Genomic DNA, 26,534 nt, shown 5'->3' with positions numbered 1-26,534 from the left:
AGATACACACAGACAGACCAATGGCTCTCTTATATAGTAGATGTATAATTTGGAATAAAATATTCAAATATATTGTTACGCAGTATCGACACATAAGGTGCGTACTCGGACCTGCCGCCACCACTGACCCTGAGACCAACAGGCAATGTATAACTTAACTCCACGGCCCGACGGCTTGTTAAGCAACAGCGGACGCTGGTTGATGCCGGTCTAACAGGGTCCTCTCGCCCTTTATGTCATGTTACCTGTTGGCTGTTGGTGACCTACAATCACGTGAAATAGTAAGTACACCCCATGTAAAGTTTGGACTTTTTCAACATATTTCAACATACAGCTATTTGATCTTCATTTCAACAATATTGATAGATAAAGGTGATATAATATAACAAATATCATGAAACATTTACATTTTGTAGTCTATTGTATAATTTAAATAAACATAAATGCAAATCTCGCATGTGGAAAAAGTAACTACACCCCTACATTTATCACTACTTCAAATACCTAAAATTAGAATCAGGTGCACCAGCTCAGGTGCAAATGATTAGAACATCATTAGAGAGGATCTTGGAGGAACCTGTCTTATTTAAACCTCAGACATTTAGTTTGGTTTGGTCTTTGTTGTTGAAGTGTGCGGCGTCACCATGCCTAGATCAAAAGAGCTCTCTGAGGCCTTCAGACACAAGGTTATAGATTCCTACGAGTCTGGGAAGGGATTTAAAAAGATCTCCAAACAATTTGAAATCAATCATCCGACTGTCCGGAAGATCATCTACAAGTGGAGAAGGTTCTAAACAACTGCCAACTTGTTCAGGCCAGGCCGCCCCAGCAAGTTCAGCCTGAGAGCAGACCGCAAGATGCTGAAAGAAGTCTCTAAGAACCCCAGAATGTCATCACGGGACCTACAGGAAGCTCTTGCCGCTGTTGATGTCAAAGTGCATGAGTCTACCATTTGAAAGAGGCTGCACAAATTTGATCTACATGGGAGGTGTGCCAGGAGGAAACCTTTGCTGTCCAGAAAGAACATCAGGGCAAGACTGAAGTTTGCCAATGAACACCTCGGCAAAGACCAGCACTTCTGGAACAATGTGCTCTGGACAGATGAGTCAAAGGTAGAGCTATTTGGCCACAGTACCAGAAGACATGTTTGGCGAAAACCGAAGACAGCATTTGATCACAAGAACCTGATACCAACTGTAAAGCATGGTGGTGGAAATATTATGGTTTGGGGCAGCTTTGCTGCATCAGGGCCTGGGCAGCACACCATCATAGACTCCACTATGAATTATTCATTGTACCAGAGGGTGCTTGAGGATAATGTGAGGCCATCTGTCGGCAGGTTGAAGCTCAACCGAAGGTGGACCTTGCAACATGACAATGACCCTAGGCATACCAGTAAATCCACCAAGGAATGACTGAAAAGAAAGAAATGGAAGGTTCTGGAATGGCCAAGTCAAAGCCCGGATCTACATCCCATCGAGATGTTGTGGGGGGATTTGAAACGAGCTGTGCATGCAAGAAACCCCTCAAACATCGCACAGCTAAAAGAATTCTGCATGGAGGAGTGGGCAAAAATTTCTCCCAGTCGATGTCAAGAGACTGGTAGACAGTTATAAGAAACGCCTACTTGAGGTTGTTTTGCCAAAGGGGGCAATACCACCTATTAGAGCCAAGGGTGTACTCACTTTTTCCACTTGCGAAATTTGCATTTATGTTTATTTAAATTATACAATGGACTACAAAATGTAAATGTTTCATGATATTTGTTATATTATATCACCTTTATCTATCAATATTGTTGAAATGAAGATCAAATAGCTGTATGTTGAAATATCTTGAAAAAGTCAAAACTTTACATGGGGTGTACTTACTTTTTCACGTGACTGTATAATGAACTCAGCTAAGGTCCGCACCCTCAGCATTCACCTGTCTTCCAACTACTACTACTATTGTACTCGGGTCGAGCGAACCATGGATAAATGCTGGCTAACCACTGCTGAAGTGAAACAGTGGGGCAAAATCCGATCTATCTATTACATCCACACTATGTCAGATCAATGAAAGAAAGGACGAGATCGGGGCATGTTCTCCCCTTTCCCCCAGCAGCGAGGGTGAGCCCCAGCTCCCTCCCTCATGCCAGATGCCACTTGGCCCGGTGCTTATGTTCCTTGCATGTTTGAGAAGCGTTGTCCCATGTGACAAATGTAAGATGCAGGGAAGCGATAATGTGGGAGGGTAACTCGACCGGCTGGAGGATTAATTGTAAAATGGCGAGGGACTTTTTTGCCCATACGGGTTTTGATGGAGGTTGGGGGTGATTTGGAGTCAGAGTGAGTACAAATGTACAAACGGACCAAAGGACAAGAATATACCGAATTTGGGGTTGAAGGAAAGACCGATGGGAGTGAAGGAGGGGTTTTATGAAGTGGAATATTGCTGGATTGAGGAGATTAAAAGTGACAAATGGGAAAACATCACACCGGGAATACAAAGACTAACCTCACAATGCATTTTCCTCCCAAACCCCGAGAGCCTAGACAATGTGCAAAGGTCTACCTAACACATAAATTAAAGATAAAACTCATACTGGGGAATCCCTATGTGTACATGAATGCTCTCCCTGGGGTACATTTCCAAAACCATAACAATATATATATATATATATTGTTACGGATCGCAGTTAGATGTTATTTCGACCGAGCGGTGGTGTATTACCGCGACCTAACAGTTATTCCCCGACTAGACCCCGATTCCACCCAAACGTTGACCAAATCGCGCTATGCTAAATCAATGATAGAAAGGACACAACGACTGGGATAGATGAAACGACGCAAGGGGTACAGTTCTCAAGACCTCCGGAGGAGGATATAATTACAGTGGGGGAGAAAAGGGGTAGATTACAAGGTAGTGAGGTAAAGGCACAGAAGAGATAGGCACTTAGATACAATCTTATCTTACCCCAGACAGACCACACACAAACGGGACAAGGCTGACTTACACAGGGATTGATGGCAGGAAGGGACAGGTAGTCGATAGCACAAGGTGCACCTTGGCTCGGGGGCAGGATCAAGCACGGTCCAAGAGATGCAGGGAGGTCTCACAGCGCTCGGAGGTGGCGTCTTTCTTTCTCCAAGCTCAGCGCGCATCTGACGTCACCTCCCTCTTCCTGCGCATGCTCAGTGGGGAGTGACACGCCCTCGGCTGGTTGGCTCCGCCCCAGATGGGACCGGTCCGCCGCTTCCATTGGGTGCGGGGGTTACCGGGCTCCGCCCTTGATGAGGAGCTGACAGGGAGCCCCTATTTGGTAACCCCGTCGAGCACATGTTCGATGGCGGCTCGCTGGGAAGGCCTCATGCCCTCCCAACACCCCCTACCAACCAAGCCGGAGTGAGGACGCGCACTCCCTGTGCACGCCGCCGCCGTTGCTGTTGTTGTTGTTGTTGTTGCTGAACCGTGAGGAAGAGCTGCGGGGAGGTATTGGGAGGTCCTAAACTTCCTAACGGTGCCATACAATCGCATTCTGGTGCAACGAAGGGTCAGAATTAATGGAAACGAGTCCTTAACTGACATAGACTAAGAATAACTAGCAAGATGTCCTATAGTTGTCTTACATGAGATGCGGTGAACCTGGGCACGACATTTAATGGGGGAAATAGGGGGAGGTCGGGTCTACAGAGTGTTGTTTACAGAAAATGGGACTAGGGAATGGGGGATTGGGGATAGTTGGGAAGTATTGAGGAAATAGGGGAATATTTACAAGCGGATATGGATGGATGCAAATCCCATATCCGCAACATTGCACCCTTCTCTACCTCGGGGCGTCCCGACCCGATAAATTTTTACCTACTTTAGTGTGGCACTCAGATGTAGTTCCCTCTACTATTAACTCAACCCTGAGTGCGACAGTTTTACAGATGTTCACAAATGAGTAAATATGTCCCCCTGCGACGTTGCACCCTTCTCCTAACAGAAACACACCCACAGGATAACCGAATCGCGGAAAGCATCCTCAAACTAAACATACAGCCGGTAGGGAGCATCATTTATACAAGACTGATATTTACACTACGATCCAGAACCTGTTCTTTGAGGAACACATGCAGATGTTATGCATAGAGAGAGAGAGAGCACGCATGCCAGCATCGATACACCAACCCACGAGTGCCCTGTGGCCCTACGGCCTTTAATAATGTGCAGAGCACCCCGTCCAAGCACCAAAAGCACCACCCCATTATGCACAGTCAGCACCATCCGGTGCACCAATAAAGTGTTCAATAATAAATGCACAATCAAGTGTCCATGGTCACCGGTGGTGTCGCAGCCGGCCGATGTTCTGCCGCTGGTCTTGCCTTCATGGAGTGCACTTGGCCTTCTGGCTTCTTTAAAATAAAGAAAGGCGCCAACCGCGTCCATTTCTAAATTGTGGCCGTCAGGGGGGCCAACTAAAAGTGGTTCACCTGTATGGCATAGGTGCCACGTTGACCCAGAGGTCCATCCACGGGTGGTGCTTGACCGCAAAAGAACTGCGGTCCATTGTGGGCGGCCACAAAAATTGCGGTCCATATGGTGTATCGATCCAGGCAGCAAGCAGCGGAAGTACAGGCCCACAACTGCGGAGCCAGCACCTCTCTCTCCTCTCTCTCTGCCCCAAAGCCAGATCCTCGGAGGTGGGAGACAAAAGAAGACAAGTGAGTAAGGTGGTAAGGGCGCAAAAGTGCACGCAATGTAAGGTAATGCACACTGGGGCACATGGGAACCAGGTGAGACAGGTACGTTCCTACCGTACGCCCCCCCCCCCCCACCAGGTAACCTACATTGCCCCTCCCTTACCCCTTACTGTATCCACAAAACACAACACTACCCATAAACATCTACTTTACACATCAACAAACGTCCCTACTGTCTTCCCCGTTCCTCCCATAAACCAAATGCGTCTTCTCTCCCTCCTAACCAATCAAATTTGCCATTTCCAACTCTCATCAAAATCTGCCATCTCCAACTCAACATCAAAATTTGCCATCACCAATTCATCATCAGTCCCTCCTAAGGAGGGAGAGATGGAATCACCCCAATGTCTCATCCACGTCGTGATGCGTCTCACAAATCCACACAGCAATTCTCCCTTCCTGCAACACAGAACAAAGGAACACAGGTGTGGAGTCATCATCACCACCTCACGTAAGTGGCTGCGTATGGTGCGACAGGTTCATCAATCCTAACTATTTCCTAAATGACTTTAACAACTTTACATTACCCGGGGTCTTTCCCTGCCAATCCATTGGCCAACTTACACTATGGGTTCTAAAAACCAATTCCCATTGACCAAACTGTGGTGCTTCTCAAGTTGGGGTCTCACTCCCCCGATTCATCACTCGGTGCCCCCACACAATTTCGGTGGCTGGGTCGTGTGACGCTCCCAGCTGGTCCGCCCACCTGCACACTTCCACCACTGTTGTTGCCTACCGAGCTCACCTGCTCCTCCCCCTAACCTAACTAACTGGGGAAGGCCCTCTCGCACTCTCACCCCCTCAGTGCCCTCTCTGGCACGGGCTGCCCGATCCACACCCGGGATCCTCAGGCACCCACTGACACTAACGGCTCCCAGAGCCCACCTGCGGCCTCACCTGGCCGACATCTAACAGTGGCGGAGTGCCCAACCATTCACACTCATACTAACAGGCCACACGACCAGCCAATTTCACCACACCAATGCACCCATCCACAATACCATTCTGCAACCGCACCACAAATGCCAATATCCAACCACAATTTACCTATACCTTCTAACTATTCTTTAAACTACCCTCCCCGGGTACTCGTGAAAAGGGGTCCACTCTTCCCCCATCCACACCTTCGCACCATGCACACCACTCCGTACCACTTACTCCAACTCTCTCCACACCACTCATTCCAATACTCCATGTATTCCACACACCTGTACTTGCACACCTGTGCTCTCATACTTGGTGCCGCCTGCACCCTTCTCTCCCCCAAGCGCATTCGCGCTGATCCACAACACTCACTACTCATACACTGCTCCACACACCTGTCCAGTTCTCACACAGCATCATCTCATCTAACTACTCCCCTCTGAAACTTGCGCTTCCCAGTCGTCCCTTTAAACTATTGCGCTCCCTCGTCATTATCATCCACTCTAATCTACCTGCGTCCCCTCTACAGGTATCCTTGTCACTAACTAACCTTAACGTTACCTAATGTCATCTTCGCTAGATCCCTACACACAATATCCTAACCCACCCGGGCTAGTTTTCACTGCCATACACCCCATAATCTATAGCGCATTTGCCCCCCATTCATGGGAAGGGTGGCAGGGATGCCACCCTTACCCACCGTCATACGGCGCGAGTGGGACCTTGTGGGACCACCTCGTATGCGAGTCGTTGCCCGCCTGCCGGACCCCGTGCGTCGCCCCTTGCGGGGTCAGCGCGGGGCCGAACCGGCCGGGCCCCCACAGTACATTACCCCCAAGGGGCTCCCGTGCCTCCCCTGTCCCTCCAAAAACTACCCCTGTTGGTGTCGATGCATGGGTCACACTTCCGCAACCCGCTACCCATTCCATACCATCACAACCTTGCTCACTCACACCTCGCACCTCTCCCATCACCGGACCCTCTCGCTCGCACCCTCGTTCCATACCCTCCGGACCAGCCATACACCTCACTCTTGGCCTCTCACGAACATCCGGGTCCATCTCGACCCCCAAGCTTATTAAATCACCTGGCACATCATACGCACGACCATATTGGTCACCACTTACACCGGGTCCTCTTTCTCTTCGCTTCTCCTCCATCACCTGCGAATCCCTCATCCGGTTAATGAGCACATCATCACGATCCGAACACAGACTTTGGACCAATTCTTTTACTTCCTCCTTTATCTCTTTCTTATCCTCTCTCCGTCGCTTCTTAATTTCGCTCACCCCTTCTTCCACTTCTTCTAATTTCTGCTTCACCTCCTTCATCTCCTCGTGCGCCCCCTTAAGTTCTTCCTCTAACTCCACCTTCTTTTTTTCTATGTGCTCCCGCACCTCCCGCTCTTTAACCTCCATCACCTCTACCACCTTGTTCATTTTCCTCGTCAGGTCCTCATGTACCGTCTGACACTCTTTTTTAATTACCCCTATGTCCTTTTTCATCTCCTTCTGTGTCGATTTTAAACCCTCTATTACCGCTGTGTTCTTCTTTACCTGGTCCCCCAACTCCTTTTGTCCCACTGTCAGTTGTTCTACTCCCAGCGTCAACTCCTCTATACCACCTTGCAATTTTACAGTCCCCTTTCTCACCTCCTTCTCCATGCGCTCCTTACAGTGCCTCACCTCCTCGCGCACTCCTCCGACCTCCTCACTCACACCTCTTCTGATCTCCTCTCCCATCACTTGCATCTCCTGCCCAGATGCCACCCTCATCTGCTCCATTTCCTCCCTGTGAGCATCCAATTTAGTTTCTACCCCCATTCTGACCCCCTCTATCTGCTGCCCCATTTTTTTAACTTCCCTTTCCGCTTGGTCCCTCATGTCCCTCAATTTGCCTTCCATACTGTTTTCTAACCCCTCTAACCCATTTTTCACTCCCTCTATCTGATTCTCCTGGGCAGCCATTCTATTTTCCACCCCCGTTAACCCATGTTTCATCCCTTCTATCCCATTGTCTAATCCCTCAAATTTATTTCCCATATTGTTTAACCCGTCTCTTAATTGCTCACTCTGAGCATCCATCTGGTTCCCCAATTGCTGACTATTAGCCCTCATCTCGTCCTTCTGCAGGTTGAGGGACGCCTGCATTTGTACCATAAATTGCTCCATGAGGGCCTGCATTTGGGCCATCCCTCCCACTTGTGCAGCGGGTGCGGCCGCCGTAGCCATGTGCGAGGCGCCATTTTGCGCGCCCGCAACCTCGTGCGCGAGAGCGCCATCTTGCGAACCTGCCGCCCTCACTGCTTCGCTCTCCTCATGTCCCTCAATTTGGTCCTGGATCGACCCTGCCTCACTCTCCTCTACCGGAACCCAGCCGTCTTGATCTGCCATAGCGCGACTTTCAAAATTCGGGTTTTTTGTAAAACAAAATCAAATTTCGGTGTCTTTATAATTTTGACCAAATTTTTTTCCTAGATGTTTTTTTTTTAAATTTGGTTCAGGCCTCGAATCTCACTCCTCGACACCAATTGTTACGGTAATAACACAATTGGTGTCCAAAATTTGGGCTAAATAAATTTAGTCCCAGGTTCGAATCCCAACTCCTGACAACAATTGTTACGGATCGCGGTTAGATGTTATTTCGACCGAGTGGTGGTGTATTACCGCGACTTAACAGTTATTCCCCGACTAGACCCCGATTCCACCCAAACGTTGACCAAATCGCGCTATGCTAAATCAATGATGGAAAGGACACAACGACTGGGATAGATGAAACGACGCAAGGGGTACAGTTCTCAAGACCTCCGGAGGAGGATATAATTACAGTGGGGGAGAAAAGGGGTAGATTACAAGGTAGTGAGGTAAAGGCACAGAAGAGATAGGCACTTAGATACAATCTTATCTTACCCCAGACAGACCACACACAAACGGGACAAGGCTGACTTACACAGGGATTGATGGCAGGAAGGGACAGGTAGTCGATAGCACAAGGTGCACCTTGGCTCGGGGGCAGGATCAAGCACGGTCCAAGAGATGCAGGGAGGTCTCACAGCGCTCGGAGGTGGCGTCTTTCTTTCTCCAAGCTCAGCGCGCATCTGACGTCACCTCCCTCTTCCTGCGCATGCTCAGCGGGGAGTGACACGCCCTCGGCTGGTTGGCTCCGCCCCAGATGGGACCGGTCCGCCGCTTCCATTGGGTGCGGGGATTACCGGGCTCCGCCCTTGATGAGGAGCTGACAGGGAGCCCCTATTTGGTAACCCCGTCGAGCACACGTTCGATGGCGGCTCGCTGGGAAGGCCTCATGCCCTCCCAACACCCCCTACCAACCAAGCCGGAGTGAGGACGCGCACTCCCTGTGCACGCCGCCGCCGTTGCTGTTGTTGTTGTTGCTGAACCGTGAGGAAGAGCTGCGGGGAGGTATTGGGAGGTCCTAAACTTCCTAACGGTGCCATACAATCACATTCTGGTGCAACGAAGGGTCAGAATTAATGGAAACGAGTCCTTAACTGACATAGACTAAGAATAACTAGCAAGATGTCCTATAGTTGTCTTACATGAGATGCGGTGAACCTGGGCACGACATTTAATGAGGGAAATAGGGGGAGGTCGGGTCTACAGAGTGTTGTTTAAAGAAAATGGGACTAGGGAATGGGGGATTGGGGATAGTTGGGAAGTATTGAGGAAATAGGGGAATATTTACAAGCGGATATGGATGGATGCAAATCCCATATCCGCAACAATATGTATATATATATATATGTGTGTGTATGTATATGTATATATATATATATATGTAGATATATTGCTCTTTATAACTACCGCCACTCATATAAAAGCTTGTATTTTCTGAGTAGGCAAGAAAGTTCAAATATGGCAGACTGATGTCATCTGAAGAAAATATTCCAGGACAATTAAAAACAATGTCCCCAAATGTCTGTAAATGAAAATATCCGGAAACAAAATTAGGCTGGTGCAGCCTTGTTCTGCATACACAAGGTTACGTGACCAAAGACTTTGAAAGTTACTGCTTGGAAGATCACTCATGTGATCATGCACAGGCGCGATCGCTCCCCAAGAGAGCTGGTGTTTCTTGTTTTATAACAGTTTAATTGGAGAAGCGTCTGTGAGTTTTTGTCATTAACAGACGATGAACAGTGAGTGGTAGGAATTCATAAACGCTTAGCGTTTACAAACGGTGTACAATGATAAGTGTTACTTCCTGCTACCACTATACGCTGCAGAAGTGTTGCATGATGACATGTACAGTCAGACTTCTGTATCAGGCAACCTGGTTATAAAATAACATTCAGAACATGTTTTAATCCCACACAATTTCCCTAATTTCACCATCCACATTGCTGGAAATTAACCCTGAAATAAAGAAATATCATGCTGTACACAGATAGAAGGCCGTATATTCAAAAATCCTCAAAATACAGATGATATTGGCAAAAACAATCATGCAAAACATCAGTCCTTGGAAAAGTTAGGGCAAGGGGTATAGGTGGCTTTCAGATTTTTTGGAAAAAGAATTTTTGCTTCACATCAGTGTTTTGTGTTTCCAGTACAGTGGGGCACACCTTCATCATCTATCTATAATTCCAGTAATCTCTGTCTGTACGTTTGTACGTTTGTACGTTTGTACGTTTGTCTGTGACCGCTGTTTCTCGACAACCACGGGTCCGATATACTTTTAACTTGCCAGGTATATTGCTGGGGACCCGAGGATGTGCCTTTTCAAGGTTTCATATTAATCGGACAATTACTTACCGAGCTATGTCCAAAAAACGATTCAACCAATCAGAGAGCAGCGAACGATCGCGTGTGCCGGCGTTGCGAATGGACCAAACCATTCCATGTAAATAGAGGGGGGGGTTCTGTGGTCGTTGCGAATGGACGAAACCATTTCATGTAAATAGAGGGGGGGGATTGTCACTGTACTCGCAAGCCGTTCGCCGTTCGCTTTGGCGTTGCGAATGGACCAAACCATTTCATGTAAATAGAGGGGGGGGATATAATTTTAGATAGATATATAGTACGGGCATATATATAGTACGGGCATGCCCTAGTCTATTAAAAGCATACAAAATGACTGTTATACTGTACTATACAGCGGTTATCGTTGGGTTGGGAAATGAACCCAGATCAGACACAGAATAGCTATCTCTCTTGCAACCTATGATGTAAATCGTTACTAATTTAAATTAAATCAACTTAACAAAAAGGAAAGATGATAACTTAACATTCTGATAATTTGACTTCATTTTGTTGTTTAGAATGTGCAACGTGTGAAGCAATTGTTACAGACGCGGTTTTAGATGTTAGTTTACAGAGCGGTTTGGTATTACCGCGTCCGCACAGTTACTCCCCGATTAGAACCCTATCCCGCCCGATTCCACTCGACGTTGACCAAGTCGCGCTGTGCTAAATCAATGAAGGAAAGGACACAACGGCTGGGATAAATGCAACGACACAAGGGGTACAGTTCTCAAGACCTCCGGAGGAGGATATAATATTGGTGATGCAGAAACGGGTAGATTACACGGTAAGAGGTAAAGCACAGAAAAGATGGGCACTTAGACACAGTCTTATCTTATCCCCGACAGACCACAGACAAACGGGACAAGACTGACTTACACAGGGCTTGATGGCAAGGAAGGGCAGACGGTCGATAGCACAAGGTGCACCTTGGCTCAGGGGCAGAATCAACACGGTCCGGTCCAGAGATGCGGGGAGGTATTGTCGCGCTCGGAGGTGGCGTCCTTTTCTCTCCAAGCTGAGGCGCATCTGACGTCACCTCCCTCTTCCTGCGCATCCCCAGCGGGGAGTGACACGCCCTCGGCTCGTTAGCTCCGCCCCAGATGGAATCGGTCCACCGCTTCTATTGGGTGCGGGGGTTACCGGGCTCCGCCCTTGACGAGGAGCTGACAGCGAGCCCCTGCGTGGTAACCCCGTCGGAGCACATGTTCAATGGCGGCTAACCAAGCCGGAGTGAGGACGCACACTCCCCGCGCCGCCGCCGCTGTTGTTGTTGTTGTTGTTGTTGTTGTACCATGAGGAAGAGCTGCGGGGAGGTATTGGGAGGTCCTAAACTTTCTAACGGTGCCATACAATCACATTCTGGTGCAACAAAGAGTCAGAATTAATGGAAACGAGTCCTTAACTGACATAGACTAAGAATAACTAGCAAGATGTCCTATAGTTGTCTACGTGAGATGCGGTGGACCTGGATGCGACATTTAATGGGGGAAAAAGGGGAAGGTCGGGTCTACAGAGTGTTGTTTACAGGAAATGGGACTAGGGAATGGGGGATTGGGGATAGTTGGGAAGTATTGGGGAAATAGGGGAATATTTACAAGCGGATATGGATGGATCCAAATCCCATATCCGCAACATTGCACCCTTCTCTACCTCGGGGCGTCCCGACCCGATAAACTTTTACCTACGTTAGTGTGGCACTCAGATGTAGTTCCCTCTACTATTAACTCAACCCTGAGTGCGACAGTTTTACAGATGTTCACAAATGAGTAAATATGTCCCCCTGCGACGTTGCACCCTTCTCCTCACAGAAACACACCCACAGGATAACCGAATCGCGGAAAGAATCCTCAAACTAAACATACAGCTGGTAGGGAGCATCATTTATACACGACTACACTGATATTTACACTACGATCCAGGACCTGTTCTTTGAGGAACACATGCAGATGTTATGCATAGAGAGAGAGCACGCATGCCAGCATCGATACACCAACCCACGAGTGCCCTGTGGCCCTACGGCCTTTAATAATGTCCAGAGCACCCCATCCAAGCACCAAAAGCACCACCCTTATTCATACAGTCAGCACCATCCGGTGCACCAATAAAGTGTTCAATAATCACCGGTGGTGTCGCAGCCGGCCGATGTTCTGCCGCTGGTCTTGCCTTGGAGCCCACTTGGTGTTCTGGCTTCCCTAGAAATAAAGAAAGGCGCCAACCGCGTCCATTTCTAAATTGTGGCCGTCAGGGGGCCAACTATAGTGGTTCACCTCTATGGCATAGGTGCCACGTTTACCCAGAGGTCCATCCACGGGTGGTGCTTGCCCGCAAAAGAACTGCGGTCCATGGTGGGCGGCCACAAAAATTGCGGTCCATATGGTGTATCGATCCAGGCAGCAAGCAGCGAAAGTACAGGCCCACAACTGCAGGGCCAGCACCTCTCTCTCCTCTCTCTCTGCCCCAAAGCCAGATCCTCGGAGGTGGGAGACAAAAGAAGACAATTGAGTAAGGTGGTAAGGGCGCAAAAGTGCACGCAATACAAGGTAATGCACACTGGGGGCACATGGGAACCAGGTGAGACAGGTACGTTCCTACCGTACGCCCCCCCCCCCCCCACCAGGTAACCTACATTGCCCCTCCCTTACCCCTTACTGTATCCACAAAACACAACACTACCCATAAACATCTACTTTACACATCAACAAACGTCCCTACTGTCTTCCCCGTTCCTCCCATAAACCAAATTCGTCTTCTCTCCCTCCTAACCAATCAAATTTGCCATTTCCAACTCTCATCAAAATTTGCCATCTCCAACTCAACATCAAAATTTGCCATCACCAATTCATCATCAGTCCCTCCTAAGGAGGGAGAGATGGAATCACCCCAATGTCTTATCCATGTCGTGATGCGTCTCACAAATCCACACAGCAATTCTCCTTTCCTGCAACACAAAACAAAGAAAACACAGGTGTGGAGTCATCATCATCACCTCAGGTAAGTGGCTGCGTATGGTGCGACAGGTTCATCAATCCTAACTATTTCCTAAATGACTTTAACAACTTTACATTACCTGGGGTCTTTCCCTGCCAATCCATTGGCCAACTTACACTATGGGTTCTAAAAACCAATTCCCATTGCCCAAACTGTGGTGCTTCTCAATTTGGGGTCTCACGCCCCCGATTCATCTCCCGGTGCCCTCACACAATTTCTGGGCGGTGACGTGTAACTCTCCCAGCAGGTCTACCCACCTGCACACCTCCACCACTGCAGTTGCCACCCGAGCTTACCTAGCTCCTCACCCTAACCTAACTAACTGGGGAAGGCCCTCTCGCTCTCTCACCCCCTCAGTGCCCTCTCTGGCACGGGCTGCCCGATCCACACCCAGGATCCTCAGGCACCCACTGACACTAACGGCTCCCAGAGCCCACCTGCGGCCTCACCTGGCCGACATCCTCACAGTGGTGGAGTGCCCAAACCAACTACACACACTAACAGGCTACACGCCCAGCCATTTCCACAACACTAATGCACCCATCCACAATACCATTCTGCAACCGCACCACAAATGCCAATATCCAACCACAATTTACCTATACCCTCTACCTAACACTTACACTACCCGCCCCGGGTACTCGTGAAAGGGGTCCACTCTTCCCCCATCCACACCTTCGCACCATGCACACCACTCCGTACCACTTACTCCAACTCTCTCCACACCAGTCATTCTCTGCTCCATATATTCCACACACCTGTACTTGCACACCTGTGCTCTCACACCTGGTGCCACCTGCACCCTTCTCTCCCCAAGCGCATTCGCGCTGATCCACAACACTCACTACTCATACACTGCTCCACACTGCTCCACACTGCTCCACACACCTGTCCAGTTCTCACACAGCATCATCTCATCTAACTACTCCCCTCTGAAACTTGCGCTTCCCAGTCGTCCCTTTAAACTATTGCGCTCCCACGTCATTATCATCCACTCTAATCTACCTGCGTCCCCACTACAGGTATCAGTCACTAACTAATCTTAACGTTACCTAATGTCATCTTCGCTAGATCCCTACACACAATATAACCTAACCCACCCGGGCTAGTTTTCACTGCCATACACCCCATAATCTATAGCGCATTTGCCCCCCATTTGTTTAACTTCCCTTTCCGCTTGGTCCCTCATGTCCCTCAATTTGCCTTCCATACTGTTTTCTAACCCCTCTAACCCCTTTTGCATCCCTTCCATTTGATTCTCTTGAGCGGCCATTCTGTTTTCTACCCCCATTAACCCCTCCTGTATTTCCCCTAATCTATTGTCTAATCCCTCTATTCTACTCCCTAACCCTCCGATCTGGGCCACCATCCTTTGTTCTAACCGTTGGCTATTGGCCCCCATGTCGCCCCCCAATTCGTCCCTCATTGCCCCCATACTGTTTTTCAAACCTCCAATTTGGTCTCCCATTTGTCCCATAAGGGCCCCCATCATTCTGTTTTCCATTTCTTCATTATTCTTGTCCATAAGGGCCTTCATTTGCATAAAAAAAGGTTCAAATCCACCGGTGGCGCTACTACGGTCGCGGGCGCGGTCGCCGTGGCCATGTGCGAGGCGCCATTTTGCGCGCCCGTAACCTCGTGCGCGACGACGCTATTTTGCGAACCTGCCACCCTCACTGCTTCGCTCTCCTCTTGTCCCTCTATTTGGTCCTGGATCGAACCTGCCTCACTCTCCTCTACCGGAACCCAGCCGTCTTGATCTGCCATAGCGCGACTTTCAAAATTCGGGTTTTTATTTTTGTAAAACACAATCAAATTTCGCCGTTAATAATTTCGAGCGCGTGAAGCGCGCTTCGGGTCCGATCTCACTCCCAGACACCAATTGTTACAGACGCGGTTTTAGATGTTAGTTTACTGAGCGGTTTGGTATTACCGCGTCCGCACAGTTACTCCCCGATTATAACCCTATCCCGCCCGATTCCACTCGACGTTGACCAAGTCGCGCTATGCTAAATCAATGAAGGAAAGGACACAACGGCTGGGATAAATGCAACGACACAAGGGGTACAGTTCTCAAGACCTCCGGAGGAGGATATAATATTGGTGATGCAGAAACGGGTAGATTACACGGTAAGAGGTAAAGCACAGAAAAGATGGGCACTTAGACACAGTCTTATCTTATCCCCGACAGACCACAGACAAACGGGACAAGACTGACTTACACAGGGATTGATGGCAAGGAAGGGCAGGCAGTCGATAGCACAAGGTGCACCTTGGCTCAGGGGCAGAATCAACACGGTCCGGTCCAAAGATGCGGGGAGGTATTGTCGCGCTCGGAGGTGGCGTCCTTTTCTCTCCAAGCTGAGGCGCATCTGACGTCACCTCCCTCTTCCTGCACATCCCCAGCGGGGAGTGACACGCCCTCGGCTCGTTAGCTCCGCCCCAGATGGAATCGGTCCGCCGCTTCTATTGGGTGCGGGGGTTGCCGGGCTCCGCTCTTGACGAGGAGCTGACAGCGAGCCCCTGCGTGGTAACCCCGTCGGAGCACATGTTCAATGGCGGCTAACCAAGCCGGAGTGAGGACGCACACTCCCCGCGCCGCCGCCGCTGTTGTTGTTGTTGTTGTTGTACCATGAGGAAGAGCTGCGGGGAGGTATTGGGAGGTCCTAAACTTTCTAACGGTGCCATACAATCACATTCTGGTGCAACGAAGAGTCAGAATTAATGGAAACGAGTCCTTAACTGACATAGACTAAGAATAACTAGCAAGATGTCCTATAGTTGTCTACGTGAGATGCGGTGGACCTGGATGCGACATTTAATGGGGGAAAAAGGGAAAGGTCGGGTCTACAGAGTGTTGTTTACAGGAAATGGGACTAGGGAATGGGGGATTGGGGATAGTTGGGAAGTATTGGGGAAATAGGGGAATATTTACAAGCGGATATGGATGGATCCAAATCCCATATCCACAACAATATATATATATATATATATATATATATATATATATATATATATATATATATATATATATATATATATATATATATATATATATATATATATATATATATATATATGTAGATATATATATGTAGATATATATATATATGTAGATATATTGCTCTTTATAACTACCGCCACTCATATAAAAGCTTGTATTTTCTGAGTAGGCAAGAAAGTTCAAATATGGCAGACTGATGTCATCTGAAGAAAATATTCCAGGACAATTAAAAACAATGTCCCCAAATGTCTGTAAATGAAAATATCCGGAAACAAAATTAGGCTGGTGCAGCCTTGTTCTGCATACACAAGGTTACGTGACCAAAGACTTTGAAAGTTACTGCTTGGAAGATCACTCATGTGATCATGCACAGGCGCGATCGCTCCCCAAGAGAGCTGGTGTTTCTTGTTTTATAACAGTTTAATTGGAGAAGCGTCTGTGAGTTTTTGTCATTAACAGACGATGAACAGTGAGTGGTAGGAATTCATAAACGCTTAGCGTTTACAAACGGTGTACAATGATAAGTGTTACTTCCTGCTACCACTATACGCTGCAGAAGTGTTGCATGATGACATGTACAGTCAGACTTCTGTATCAGGCAACCTGGTTATAAAATAACATTCAGAACATGTTTTAATCCCACACAATTTCCCTAATTTCACCATCCACATTGCTGGAAATTAACCCTGAAATAAAGAAATATCATGCTGTACACAGATAGAAGGCCGTATATTCAAAAATCCTCAAATACAGATGATATTGGCAAAAACAATCATGCAAAACATCAGTCCTTGGAAAAGTTAGGGCAAGGGGTATAGGTGGCTTTCAGATTTTTTGGAAAAAGAATTTTTGCTTCACATCAGTGTTTTGTGTTTCCAGTACAGTGGGGCACACCTTCATCATCTATTAAAAGCATACAAAATGACTGTTATACTGTACTATACAGCGGTTATCGTTGGGTTGGGAAATGAACCCAGATCAGACACAGAATAGCTATCTCTCTTGCAACCTATGATGTAAATCGTTACTAATTTAAATTAAATCAACTTAACAAAAAGGAAAGATGATAACTTAACATTCTGATAATTTGACTTCATTTTGTTGTTTAGAATGTGCAACGTGTGAAGCAACTACAAGAATATGACAATCACAGTTTGTTTTACAAGTTATAGATGCACCCTTCGATGTCTGTCTTCGACTTAGAATCATTAACTCTGCCTCTTAGCATTGCATAACAACAATTTTAATGTAAACTAGAAAGCAGCTAAAAATGCAAAGCCCGTCCATTTGTATTCAGACATCTTCTTCTTCCGTATGTTCAAAATAACGAAAACAGTTCAAAAACTAGAACGCCACTCAGTAGAGCGCATACTCCCGCCGTGGGTCAAGTTGGAATAGTACGATTTCACAAAAGTTTGAGGGAGTAGTTGTGGCAACACAAGACAAGACAACACAAGACAGGCACTGCACAGATATATATTTATAGTATATAGAAGATGATGTTAAAAAACAAGGCAATTTCACTTACATTTTCGGATTCAGCGTTCAATTCTATATAAGTGAGTGTAGTTTGAGGCATATGTGAATGAATGAATGAATATGAATGAATGTGAATGAATGAATGATCGTTTTAATGAGGCAGATGTGACTTCAAATAAAATTGTAATCCAGGAAAACGTTTGTTTCATTCCTTAGGGATACAACATGTAAAACTGGCTCAAACGTCAAACAAAATTCGCTCATTTTAAGTCGTACAAGCTATTAATGCGACCACTCATTCTTCTGGGAAGAATCCCGTGCACATGCTGGTCACACTTATAAGTCACCTAAGTCTTTATAAGTTCATCAAATACTGACACCGCGATTGACATTCGCTGAGGTAAATGTTGATATCTCTTCTGAGGTAAAAGAAACAACAAAAAAAAACAGTTTTAAAGCATTATGCGTATCAAACGATACATTTTATGAAACGGGGAAACCGAATACACACTTTGTTGGTTTTAAAATGACAGAATATGTCTTTATTAGAAAAAGAAAAAGAACCTTGAAGACGACGCTGCTAACAAAATACACCGCTCTAACACATAACCACGAGTTTAAACTACATTTACAACAAATATGAAAACTATTTTCATATCACAATCTTAAATATAGAATATATAGAAGATAATGTTTTACAAAATGAGCCCTATCTTCCAATGGTAAACAATCCTTCAAAAAATTCCCGGATCCGGATCCGGATTAATATCCTGAGCTTCACCAAAAACTAATTAATTCTTCCTTATCCCAAGGGCAATCATCCCACCAACTTTCATCCAAATCTGTTCAGAACTTTTCCAGATATCTTGTTCACAAACACACACACACACACACACACACACACACACACACACACACACACACACACACACACACACACACACACACACACACACACACACACACACACACACACACACACGATCGAATGCATTACTCCCTGGTGGGAGTAACTAGATGGTATTCATCGAATACTTACCCGGCAAAAGTCAACTTGGTGCCAGCCAACTCTTCTGTTTTTGAAGGTTTTTTTTTTCTTCTTTGATCCAATATGGCTGCCAGACCACGTCAGCGATGATGTCATAAATTTATATTCTCTAATATAATTGTTGCGTAGATCACGCTCAATAAATTTCAAACTGATCAGACTAACCGTTATCCCTGTCGAATTATGACATCAAAATTAAGGCACCAATGTGTCATCGTTAACAACACCTATTCCCCCCCCATATGGAGTTCTTTACAATGAGCCATGTTTAAATTTTTTCCATTGAGCGATTTTGGAGATATAGAGGTGCAACGTTTTTGGTTTTTCCAAAATGGCGCCTATATCACGTGACCTATAAGTCATACTTATCATTAAAATATTCTACAGGAGGAGGCGCCCCTATGGTGAAAATGTTGTACCCATCAGACGAGCAGTTGCAGAGAAAAATAATTCATACTGATCTCCCCTGTGACATCCCTCATCATTTGGACAGGAATGTTGAACACTCTTCCCTCTCTTCAAACCTTGATAAAATCACAAGATGGTCAAATCCTTGGAACATGTCTTTCAATCCTGACAAATCTCAGTGTATCTCTCCGAAAGGACCGTCTGGCAAACCCTCCATTCTACTTTCTGAACAATTGTCTTGAGGAAGTTCAGTCATTCAAACTCCTGGGTCTCACTATCAGTCATGATCTTTTCCGGATGTGCATCCTCCGTACATACAAAGTCCTTCCTTGGCACAGCTGAACTCCTTATCCACCTACATAGTAAGGGCATTTTATGAGATATTTCACAAATCTGTTAACTAAATTGTTACCAAAAAAATTCTTCACCAATATGTTTGTAAAGGTGTGTAATAACATGTGTTAAAATGTTGAAGCTCAACTCCCGTGGGAAACCCAGAAAAAAAGCTGTTGAATTCGGGTACCGAAAAATTATTTTCGAGAAATTTTTTGTTTTTTAATCGGCCCTTAAGTAACTTATGAGGGGTCAAATAAGGGTTTTTCATGATTCTGAGTTCATTGTTAACATTTATATTTTCACTTTTACATTTACACACAAAGTAGCTTTTATTTCACAAACATATATAATACTCAAGAGTTATTTCTCATTCACAATGTCAGAAGTTTCAACAGTCATTGTCTATGTCTTCTTCAGACTCAACAACATCATGACTGCAGTTTCTGCATGTAATGCCATTACAGACTCCACAGGCCGAGATGCACGTGACCCCATTCTTCTTGCAGCTGCATCGCCGGTTGCTGCAATCTCCATGACAATTACAGCTCGTGAACTGCAATAGCTCCTCAGGAGCCGTGGGGTCCAGTGTTGGAACTGGCTCATACCCATGCACACCTATTGTCCATCCATAGTCACTGGGGTTCAGAGACATGCTCTGTAGAAGGATCCAGTCCCGGGTCTGCAGGTAGGCACGGAGTGAATGTTGTGCAGCTGCACCCTCTGTTGGAGGTAGAGTCTCTGGTTTGATCACTCCTGTCGCTGCCTTCCTTGAGAACATGTTGTACCGAATTTCACCCAATGTAGTATCTCGTCCATGGTAAATGTACTTGAAAATCGCAGTACCAGCCTGAATCACTGTTTCCTTGGTGGCTTCTGTGTCAAGGAAGATGTCCTCCATCCGCCGGTTGACATCAGACAGGTGACTGAGGGTGAGCACCCAGCATTTGTGGCCAGAAAAACTGTTTCTCATTCTTCCTCTGCTCAGTCCACCTTGTGACTTGGCTGCCTTCATTAATGTCTGCTCAATGCAAATGTCACCATGTGCCGGACCACTCATGACTTGAGTAACGGACAACGTGGTTCCCGTGGGCAGTGAGACGTTCTAAGGTGTCTTTGTAAGCAGGCAAAGTTTCTAGTTCCTTCATGAGTTGACAGTACAGCCGTGCGCCCTTGGCATACTGATGATGGCCTGCAGCGGCAAAGATGTGAAGCATCTTGGTAACAATGCAGGACAGATGCCCATTGTGGTCTGCAAGTCGCTCGGTTCTGATAAAGACCTTGATCACATCTACCATGTGGTGGTACTCCACCCAGAGTGCAGGTGTTCTTCCTCCTTTTGCGAGTCATTTGAAGGTTTCTTCAAACCTTTGCTCAAACACTGGCACTACTGGGTCTGAGTGTCTGGCTCCCATCTGCCCATCAGCCACCTTCTCCATGAAGGTCTTCATGTCACCACGCTCCTCCTCAGTGAAGGCAAGTTTCATGATGTGTTGATAGATGGCTGCATCGATGAGGAGGTGAACACGGATTGCCTTGTCAAAACATCCTCCATCCATGATGTGGTTGGCTGTCGTACTTCCAGGATAGATCAACTGGATCACATCTAGTAGTCCAGAATCTTCCATGATGTTACCCATTGATCCAAGATAAGACTTCAGCAGGTGAAAACCACCCAACCTTGGAATGACGGGTAGATTTGCCTGCTTTATTATATTCACAGCCTTCAGCCAAATCGGAAGATCAAAGGTCACTATAGCGACCCCAGCACGCCGTATGCACTCTTTCAGAGTGGTGAAGATGGTGTTGAGGTCATTAGGGTCTCCTTCAATAACTGGGAGGAACTCGATCTGTGTGCTCTGCTTTGCATCATTAGCATGGATTCTCTTCATCCAGCCATTCCAGTTGGAGTGTGGGAACTCAGGATCGTTGGCTTTGATCACCCACCCCGCTGCCCAGAGTGTGTCACCTGGAGTGAGGAGTGGCTGATCATGAGCCAGGGAGGAGGAAAGCTCAGCGAGGGGGAGAAACATGATCGCGTTCGTTCCTATCTGTTTCCTGTTCATAAATGGAATAATCTTTACTTCAGTTCCTCTCAGGATCTTAGCTTTGTCGAGTGCCTTCAACTTCACCCGGGGGAAAGCTGCTGTTTGTCTGTGGATCTGGCAAAGGTGGTGCCGGAGAGGTGACTTCGATCCAACCCATTGAGTGAAAGGGAGTGTTTCCGTGAATAGTGACAATGTTTAAATCTATATTGTCTCCAACAAACTGAATGACTGCATTGTTTGTTTCCCCAACCTCCATAAAGACCACCTGATCATTACTTGACAATTCACTTTCACTGGCTGGCACTTTGGCTGTCATCACTGATTGATCTTCAAGCGCAGCATCAACCGCAACCTCATCATTGATCTGTTCATCGGTTTCCTCCACAATGGTGTCAAGAGTGCCAGAAGTATCTGGAACATCATCACCACTCCTACTATTAAGGAAGCAGTATTTGTAGTTTTGTGTCTCCGTGTAAGACTCAGTGTATCCCAGCCGGTGGAACTTGTTGAGCATCCATTTTGACCCAAATCTATGATGAAGTTGTATGGCAAGCCCCATTTGGTGTGGCAATACTCCAGACCGAGGTCGACAGGCCTTAATAAAATTCTGCCCCCAAACGGCAACTCTTTCGTCTGTCTTGACAATCGGTCTCAAGAACATCTGAAGGCTTGCAGGAACAAGTGTCAGCTGACTATCGATGTCAGTCATACTGTGTGTGGTGGGGTATGACTTTGGACCTAAATCAATCAAGGCAATATCATTGGATATGAACTTGAGTGCCGTCTTTATGATCTGAGTCTTCTCATCTCCATGGTCAAGATTAGCATGATGCTCTCGCAGAATATTGTCGGTGCCATCTTTGAGACAGAGTACATCTGCCCTTCTTTCCTGTGTTGTGAAATACAAGGTGTCTTCGTATTTCTCTAGAAATTTTATCTTTAGCCAATGCTTTGAATAAGAAAGGCTCTTCTCTGGTGACTGATCAAACTCCTGCAGCTTTTCATGGACTTGGTCCATGTTCATTACCCCATGCTCTAATTCTGAGTCTAACCATTCGCAGAATTCAATAAAAACTGCCTCTCGCTCCTCATCAATACTTCTCTGTCCTCTCTTCCTTTTTCCTTCCTCATCAGTCTTGGACAAACTGTCACCTCTCGCAAACATAAGTTTGCATCGCAAATGGTACAGTGTTTCTTCTGCTACCAAGTCGTTGATCCCTTCCAGGCGTCCAGTGACTTCAGTGCCCCAGTCATCCCCGCGACTCCGTGCTGTCTTCAGCAAGCTTGCCTTCAGTGTATCTGCAGTCAAATTATCTGGCACTCTGTATTTCTTTCTAGCTTGTGCTGGATTATTTTTGTAGAGCTGGGCTGGTTGGTTGCAAGGAATGCATACATCCTTATACAGGAGGTCAACTGACTGTGATCTTCTAGAACTGCAGAAAGTTGATGAACTGAACTCACAAGTAGTGCGTCTTCTCTTCAACTTTGATGACTCTTTCTCTGCCTTTGATGCTTGAGCTGACTTCTTGGTGGTTGCAACAAAGTTGTTGTACAGATCATTTTTACACTTCTGGTGGTACCTCAGTTTTCCTTCCTTTTGAGCCTCCTTCATACGTTCCACAACAGTAACATTTTCGACAGTTTCTGCTTGTTTCAATAAAGTTGAGTATCCCTTTGGAGTTGCCTGTATGAGCCTTTCAGCTGGTGTATCCGAGCGTGCACAGATGAAGCAATTGAGCACAGGTGGAGTAACGTCTTCATCCATATTGCTAGACTCCATGTCCTGCAAAGTAGAAAATGAGATATATTTAGAAATTATTTTTCCACAAAGGAGTGTCTGTGGTGAAATATAAATGTTAACAATCAACTCAGAATCATGAAAAAGCCTTATTTGACCCCTCATAAGTTACTTAAGGGCCGATTTAAAAAAAACAAAAATTCTCGAAAATAATTTTTTCGGTACCCGAATTCAACAGCTTTTTTTCTGGGTTTCCCACGGGAGATGAACTTCAACATTTTAACACATGTTATTATACACCTTTACAAACATATTGGTGAAGAAATTTTTTGGTAACAATTTAGTTAACAGATTTTCATATGTTTCCCTTACTATCAATGCCTTCACCTGCAGCTTGATGGAGTACTACTCTCCCCTCTGGGCTGGCTCCCCTGCCTCACACCTTGCTCAGCTTGACGCTATGGAAACCAAGGCCTTCAAGATCATTTAAATCTTCTGTGATGAAGCTGAGTCTATCACTTCGCCATCACAAACAGGTCAGTGTTCTCTCTCTGTCTCCACTGCTTCCTTTCTGGTCTTGCAACCTCTGCTCTCTCTCCATGGTTTGTCCTCCCCCCACCCCATGTTTTTGCAAAACACAAACGGTCCACCATTAAACACATTCTGGTGACACTCGAAAAATTCAGGATCACTGCTCACCTCCAAACATTCGTTCCTCATTTATCCCACCTGTGGAACCAACTTCCACATTCTCTTACATTTCATTCTCCCCTCCAGGTCTTTTCAGATCATCCCCAATCCAAAATCATGATCTTTTCTACCTCGTTAACCACCCTCCAACCCTAATGTCTCCCCCTTCCAGCTTTCCAGTTTTTGCTCCTGAGAGTTTCCTTCTGTATCCATCTTGTGTCCACCCATGCATCTCATCACAAACCCATCATTCACCCCCAGACCCATTGTTTGTCCAAGTCTCCCTCTATGTTGGCCTTCGACTCTTCTGTTGGTGCTTCCCCCCTCTCTCCACAGTTCCTTTTGGCCTGTTAAGTCCTGATCTGTTCAATGTTCCCACAATGTACTGTCTTTTCCACGAGCTAAGAATTTTTTTTCTGCAATACTGACTTCCACCAGGTGGCACTATATGATACACATTTACATCGTGAGAATTGGGATCTTCCACCACACCTTGAACTCCCTCCAGATATTGCTACCCAGGCAGAAACCATTCTTGGGGTACCATTGGGCCTATACATACATACATACATATATATATATAAATATATATATATATATATATATATATATATATATGTATATATATATAATATATATATATATATATGTATATATATATATATATATATATATATATATATATATATATATATATATATAGTATGTATGTATGTATGTATGTATGTATGTATATATATATATATATATATATATATATATATATATATATATATGTATGTATGTATGTATGTATATATATATATATATATATATATATATATATATATATATATATATATATATATTGTATATATATATATATATATATATATATATATATATATATATATATATATATATATATATATATATATATATACATATATACATTATATATACATATATATATATATATATATATATATATTATGTATATATTATATATATGTATATGTATGTATATATCTATATTATAATAGCCGTAGATGATTCTGTCTGTCTGTCTGTCTGTCTATCTGTTGGGTGTCTGTCCGGGGTGTGGCTTACTCGGTTTGCAGAGTAGCTCCACCCATAGCTCCACCCATTCTGGGAGTGGCTATAAACAAATATCCACCATTTTATTAACTCGCATAGCTTTGAGTCCTGTTTTGTAGGCCCGTGGTGTCTTGCTCTCCCCCAGTTTTATTTCAAATCAAATTCGATAAATCATTTCATTTTTCACAGTCGCTAACATAGTTTTAGACTCGGTTGAAAAAAAACGGGAAGAAAATCCAATGAAAGTTGCCGTTTATAGAACGAAATGAATTCTCAAAGGCCTGTAACTTCAAGGCCATTGAGTCTCTCTCACGCCTTTATCTCCAACCTAACTCACCATATGATTTCATTTTTATCGATGGTTTTACTTTTAGACTCGGTGTCAGCAATAATTGAGAACAATCCACACACGCGGGAAAATGCAGAGATATATTTTTTAAAATCGCGTCATGGTGTATCATACACCGCCCAACATGACACCGCCGGCAATGTGTCGATATATATTAAAAATTCGCTTTTGCTTTTCCGTTATGATATATTACTATTTCGTTTGATGATAGTCGTCACAAAAACGTCAACAATGATGCCGACATATATTTCTTCGTTTTTATTTCATTCAACATATTAGCCGGAAGTAAAATATGTTTCAGGAAATTACCGAGAGATATTTCTTCGTTTTTTTTATTAGTTATATGCGCATACACTTTAAATAGGTTTATTTGAAATCTTTAATTTTCCACAAACATTCCACACACGCGGGAAAATGCAGAGATATATTTTTTAAAATCGCGTCATGGTGTATCATACACCGCCCAACATGACACCGCCGGCAATGTGTCGATATATATTAAAAATTCGCTTTTGCTTTTCCGTTATGATATATTACTATTTCGTTTGATGATAGTCGTCACAAAAACGTCAACAATGATGCCGACATATATTTCTTCGTTTTTATTTCATTCAACATATTAGCCGGAAGTAAAATATGTTTCAGGAAATTACCGAGAGATATTTCTTCGTTTTTTTTATTAGTTATGTGCGCATACACTTTAAATAGGTTTATTTGAAATCTTTAATTTTCCACAAACATTCCACACACGCGGGAAAATGCAGAGATATATTTTTTAAAATCGCGTCATGGTGTATCATACACCGCCCAACATGACACCGACGGCAATGTGTCGATATCTATTTTCAATTCGATATATCATTTCATTTTTCACAGTCGCTAACATAGTTTTAGACTCGGTTGAAAAAAAACGAGAAGAAAATCCGATGAAAGTTGCCGTTTATAGAACGAAATGAAT

Source organism: Myxine glutinosa, chromosome 11 (genome assembly GCF_964187855.1).
Source record: "Myxine glutinosa chromosome 11, kmMyxGlut1.1, whole genome shotgun sequence".
Classification (NCBI taxonomy): domain Eukaryota; kingdom Metazoa; phylum Chordata; class Myxini; order Myxiniformes; family Myxinidae; genus Myxine; species Myxine glutinosa.
Note: the sequence above shows the minus strand (reverse complement) of the source record.